Raw genomic sequence first — 6,664 nt, 5'->3', positions numbered from 1 at the left:
AAAACAAGCCCACCAACAAAACCACCTTCAGCTCCATAAAACAGGAATATGAAGGAGGCAAATGATGCTGATGGTCCTGCCCATTTCTATCATTTCCTTGCATATTCCGCACCATCATACCCACCTCCTCTGTCCTCAGGTCCCCTTGTCCCTGGCCACACTCCTAATCCCCAGCCCATCACCCTGTGCTGCCCAGCAGCATTTCCATGCTGCTGCTTCCCACTTCTGCATGATGCCAAAGAAGACCAGCATAGGAGTCAGCATCTCTTGAGGCTGCATTTATAGTTTGGCACTAACACTGAACACATCCATCCTAAAATGTGCATCCTTCTTGACAGCAAAACGTGCCCCTGCTGTGCTGTCATTTTTTCCATAAGCACTTGGGAAAATTGTCCCCTTAAGCTTGTGATTACCTGCTCTTGCTTTTATAACTTGCATTTTATCCTGAAATTTGAAATGTCACTCATGCCCTAAGAAATGCTTAGGTAGTAAGTAGCAAGAACAGGATCTTCTGAGCTGTGTGTATTTTCATATAATTAGAGAGTATTAGCACACAGTAATTGAAAAATTATTGAGATGTTTCTTTTTATTGTTAAATAAAAGCATCAACTGTGCAGGTATCTGAAATGCTTCAGAAAGGAGCCCGGAAGAAAAAATGGTTACCACTACTTAAACTTTTGTTCGCAGAACAAACCTGAGTGAACCTTAGAAGCGGGTTTTCCTAAAAAACAGCTTTAATTGAAAAGTCTATAAATCTTAAGCCTAGGAATGAATTAGCTGTTAAAATTATTCTGATAGAGATAATCTGCTAAAACTTCAGGAGGGTGGAAACAGGTTTGAAACCACAAAGACATTTAAAAAAAGCTTGTTATTAGTAAAGGGCTAAGGAAAAATGAGTCGTGAAGTGAAAAATATCTAGAATTGTAGCCAAATTCCAGAGCAAGAAACTAAAATTAAAGGTACCTGCTCTACGACCATAACTTCTCCTTTAATAAAGAAGTGTGTTTTAATAGCACATTCTGGATCAGAAGTCAAAAGGTCTCAGCCACATTTGTGGATGACCCAGACCTGCAGTCTGAAATAATACAAAACAGATCCAAAATGAACAGTTAGGAGAGGTTGTGAAAGCAGTCTCTTGAAGAAGCAGTCTGCATTACCAGGAAAATCTCACAGAACATCCACAGATGACAAATGACACAGAGCTTTGTGAAATAAAATTCATCATTCATATTAAAAATGAATGAAGACTGGGAAGACGAGAGACCCTTCACCATCGAATCCTCAGGAGCCAGATGCTGAGACAACACCAACCACTTAACCACTGTCCAAGGAATTATCACAGCTCCCCAAACTTCCAGTCATCAATCTTCATTTGCCATGTACAATGCAGGAGGACAGCTGTCTTCAGAGAGACAAAAAACCATTTGCTAATACTGTTCCAAATAGGACCTGTCTGGTTTGCCAGACATCTCTGGTATTGCTGATGACCCAGCAGGATACTTGGCCTCTCTGTGTGTTACCTACTGGTAAATCATTCTCTCTAAGCTCAAAAGGCACTTCAGTTTGGATAACAGAAAATAAAGTGAGGAGGAGATAAGGAGAAGATAAGACAGAGGTAGGTAATATAATGTGAATCATAGAGAAAATTAACTTCAAGCTGTTATTCACTTAATTTTGCATCACTAGGAAACACCTGAAGAAATTAGTAGTTTAATTCAAAACGGAGGTAGTACTGTGCCAAGCTTTGCAACATGTTTCTGCAGGAAGTTGTTCAGGCAGACAGTATCCAAAGGTACTTCAGAAACAGAAAAGGGAATAGAGACAGTCACTAGTAGCAAGGTCATAAACAATACTAAGATGCAGCAATGTGCCTCCTGGCATCCTTAAAGCCATGGATGTTGGGAGGTGGCAGTGGAATGGACCCAGAACGTGGCAGAGCCCATGTGCTCTCTCACAGTATCTTTCATTGCCAATACTGGGACAGATGGGCATTGGTATGACGCAGTTTCATTTCTTCTGTGCTTAACTGCTGTCACTGATCCCTTAAGATAAAATGAATCCATTAACTTGGTATTTTAAAATTACCTTTCTATCCAAGGACATTTATTGAAACTCAGAAAAATACATTTGTGCTTATTTGATGCAAACTATTTTCCACAGATCGGCGCAAGATTGCTTTTAAATAGATGGTTCATATTCTCGTTGCATACCCCAAAACAGCTGCACAGCAGTCAGCAGCTCTCTGCTAGCTGCCTTCTCTGATACATGGATTGGTTAAAAAGTTATAAACAAAATCTTAAGCTTTGCAGCTGGTTTATTCATATGAAATGAAATTCTCATTTGACTGATGCTCTGCTTCTACAGTGCATTTCTTATGTATATATACATATATGGAGAGAGATCCTCTGTAAGATACATATCCATATAAATGTATACAGCACATATTTTACATGCCTGGGAGGCATCTGTCAGCAATACACTATGCGTTACACATCCAATTTCGCTTATTTGTCAACTCTTGCTCCTTCATCTTTTGGAATTCTTTATTTCTATCCTTCTTTTTTCCATCCTTTTATTCTCATCTTCCATTTCTATCCTGTCCTAAATCAAAACCAATCCACTGCCTTGTTTGCAGAATACTCTGCTTAGAGATTCTTACAATTAGAAAATAGCAGACTGCATGTTAGCTCTCTTGACTCAGAACACAAACTCCATCATGCTCACTGATGTGTCTAATGTCTTACCAGACATTTTCAGAATTGGAGATATTTTATTCAGCCATGCTCAACAATAAACCACCTGCAACATTTCTTTCTGCCACCTGAGCAGCAGAAGGAACGTACCCTTAGCTGGAAGGCTGCAGTCAGTGCATATTGTTCTTTGGCCCAAGAAGCATTCTTCCCAAGCAGTCTTAATCTGAAACCATCATCTGTATACCTCCAGAGTGCTTGCTACTGAATTCTACGAAGTGGGCTTCAGGCTGCCAAAGATTCAAAATCTTCTTTTTGTCATAATACAAATCTGACCATTCTGTCTTTTCCTGTAACCTCTCATATATGCCTTATATATCCATTTATAAAACCAGGATAGCTTTCTAAGACAGCAGCAAGTATTTTCTTAAGGACAAAAAGGTATGATTTATACTTGAGCCCACCAACTCCAGTTGTCACTTCTGAAAGGACTAACTCCCTCATTGAAAGGTTACTTACCCCTTCCAGGAATATTTTCCAGGATTACTGTGTTTCCTGCAGGTCAGGCTGAGCACCTGCTACCTCAGCTCTAGAAGATTCAGCAAATGATGTTCTCTTGAATTTGGCAACTATGGCATCAAATAGTTTGGAATGTGGTGCAGCAAAGCACATCTTGCAGGAAGAATTAAAAGACAACTACGAAAGCAATTCTACGAGACATGTAAGTGAGCAGGAATATATTTGGCAGTTCTGCCATATACCTTGTCTTCCTTCAAAGTGTTCCAAGTCAATGTTTCTCTGAAAACCTGGATATAACTGACATCAAGCAGTAAGTTAGAGTTAATTTTCACAGTCAGATCTCTGTCATAAAAATGAATGTCTAAAGATGCAAGCCAGCAATTTAAATGTAGGCCAGTAAAGAGCCATGAATGAACAAAAAAACCTGTCCTAAAGAGCAATGTATTCTGTCACAGCTTTTGACAAAGACCCCCCCCAATGGCTCCTCCTTCTACAGCACCTCACCACAAGGCCTCTGGCTGCAAAAAGTGGCAAAGGGACAGGGAATAGGGAGCTCATCAGCAGTCCAGATGCCACTGTCTCTTTTGCACTTCTTTCCTTTCACCCAGCACAGGTTACATACACAAGGTTAAGTCATGCATCCACAAATTAGATGCAAAGCACAGCAGGCCAATGGGACCCACAAAGCCCAGTGACTGTAAAGCCACTTGGCCAGCCAGGGCTATGATCACACGCAGGTGGCTCAAGCTGTGGTCTGCATCTGAGAGTGGAGCTGCTTGTAATTAAAGTTCTGCTCCAGTGAATGATGAGTTTGAATGTGACCAAGCATTTCTATAAGAAAACTACTTTCATATCTCCTGTCATCTTTGCTTGGCATCTCAGCAATGTGCTGACATTGTTTTAACAAGAGATCCACCCCAGCTCCTCAGCCTGAGCTAACCTGGTGTCCTAGAGGAACCTCTGCAGCTGAGCAAGGGTGTGGATGAACATTTTAAAGAGACAAAGAAATCCACTCTGCTGAGCCACATGGAAATTGTGAGTAGGACTGGGAGTCTCATCCCTGCAGCACTTCCTTTGCACAGTATGTGGAGAGAGAGGGTTGATCCCCTGGGCAAAGCACGACCCTGTAGCCTCCCACCCCAATCACCTCTGCAGAAGCCCAAAACTGGTCCTGGGAGATCATTTTTTCCTGGTTCAGCACCTGTGTTGACCATGCCCACAGCCAGGTGTGGAACACCCCTGAGAGGGCAAACCAGCGCCTCAGAGCTCAAGAGCCTCTTACAACACTGCTCATCAGTTTTTAAGCAACTGCATGCAAAGTATTGCAAACACTAATTGAAGTAAACAGCAGTACTGTCTGTAATACTCATCACACTGATAAGTATGCATTCAATATTGCATTCTTCTCTTCAGCACAGGAATGTATAAGGATATCATTATTATCCTCCTTACTATATATTTCTAGAATCTTGCTCAATTCTTTAAATAATTTATGTTTCTAAAAATAAGCCTTCTAACATGTCATGTGTTACTTACAATGAAATCTGAATTGAAGACATAAGTTCCACAGTGCAATGCATTGATGTACAAGCATCAGGGAGGCTCATGTGGTTTGCAGGACAAGAAAAGCTTTCCAAAAGCTCCATATCCTATTGCAGAATTTAACACTGAGTTAAATTTACAGCAAGTCAACCTCCAAAGATACTCATGGCTATGAAGTTATAACAGTTACAGGGTTATATGCATATCTACCATAAACTTCTGTTTCTCTCACAAAAACAGACGGCCATGCTTACAGAGATACTAGCAATGAATCAATCCTGTAATGTTTTCTTCACAAGAATAGTTTTAGTGCATCTGCTAAGGATTTCTGAGATGATTAAAATCTGCACCATTCTATCTTAATATTTGGAGTATTAAAATGAAAGTTAGCACAATAAATACAGCTGTTTCTTAAATTACAGACACATACAGTGATGCCTTCCTTATGGGCTAATTGGTTCTGCACACAGCTGACAGTGTTTGGAGAGAGGTGATGCAATCTCAACACTGACTGGTGTAAATAGAAACATTTATTGCTTTATAAAAAGCACAATTCAGAAGTAAAGTGCCTGAATTTAAGGAAAGCCTTAGCTAGAATTTTTCCCTTTACATTTGTTTTCCTTACAGACCAATGTTCTGTGGAGACGCACATAACTCTGTTCCACAGTATGCTGAGAAGTAGATCAGAGGAACAGATAACAAGATGTCTGAGACATCTCAGATGCCTTATAAATTTGATCTTTCTTAATGCTGGACAGGAATTTTTCAACAAATATATTATTTTTAAAAGTCCCACAACTTTTCCAAATTGACACTTTGATCAGAAACGTAACAGATGAAGCACTTATTTTCAAAACATATAGTGAAAGATTCGCATAGCCCTGCATATTCCAATTCACAGCCCCCATTTGCTTGTTTCTATAATAAGTGTGCACTCATCACTGCTCTTCAGACTATTCTGGGGTTGGCATCAACAATTCCATCATTTCCACTCTGCTGTACAATGCATTCATTGGACCAAAGGAAGCAAGGAAGAGACTAACTGGAAAATGTCTGTTTATCTGAGATATAACAGGCCTCGCTTTAAATCAAAGCAGGTCTCCTGGGCCTACTGTCAGTTAACTTTTCTCTTTGCTCCCAGATTGATGTTTTCTCCCCAGAACCTACACATGACAAATTTTGAGCCAAAATTTATTAAAAAAGCAGAGGGTATTAACACATAGCACTTTTAAAAATCAGTCTGTTCCTGTTTAAACAACAGAATACAGATCAAGCATTTGAGATAGGGAGTTCAGGAGAAAAATACATAAGAATGAAAACACTGAAAACGAGGGAATAACTATGTGGATGGGAACCCTAGAAAGACACCCAAGTTTCATGGGAACTCACGTTGTGGGAATACATGGTTACACCCAAACAGCAGATGAGTGACACTGTAGAACGGATGGATTCCAGCTCTTCTAACATCTGTGTCGTTTTCCTAAAGGAAGTTCAGGCTTTGCACAACAGCTGAGTATTTGGGGTTGGAAGAGCAGAGAAAAGAGCACTTCTGCATTAGAAGAAGTATCTGTCATCATTAAAACCTGCTGACCTATCTTACGCTTTCTTATGAAATATTTTAAAGGGAAACAAAGCTTTACAGAGCATGGCCCTTCTCTGAACACAACTGACTTTCTCTTCATGGCAATACACAGTCTCTGGGGTAAACAGAAATTTCTCACAGAGAGTTGCAGCATATACAAAGCTCATTTCATGTAGATACAATACCCCCTACAGCTTTTCACTGTGGAAGTCAGGAATAGCACAGAATAACAGAAACTATTCAAATGTTTTTATATTTTGTATTGAAACACTTGGTTTTAAGCCACATTAAACACAACTCAATTTAGCATCACAAGCAGTAGAAAACTCCT

This window comes from Meleagris gallopavo, chromosome 6 (assembly GCF_000146605.3).
Source record: "Meleagris gallopavo isolate NT-WF06-2002-E0010 breed Aviagen turkey brand Nicholas breeding stock chromosome 6, Turkey_5.1, whole genome shotgun sequence".
NCBI lineage: Eukaryota > Metazoa > Chordata > Aves > Galliformes > Phasianidae > Meleagris > Meleagris gallopavo.
The sequence above is the reverse complement of the archived record's forward strand: the minus strand, read 5'-3'. Positions refer to the sequence as shown.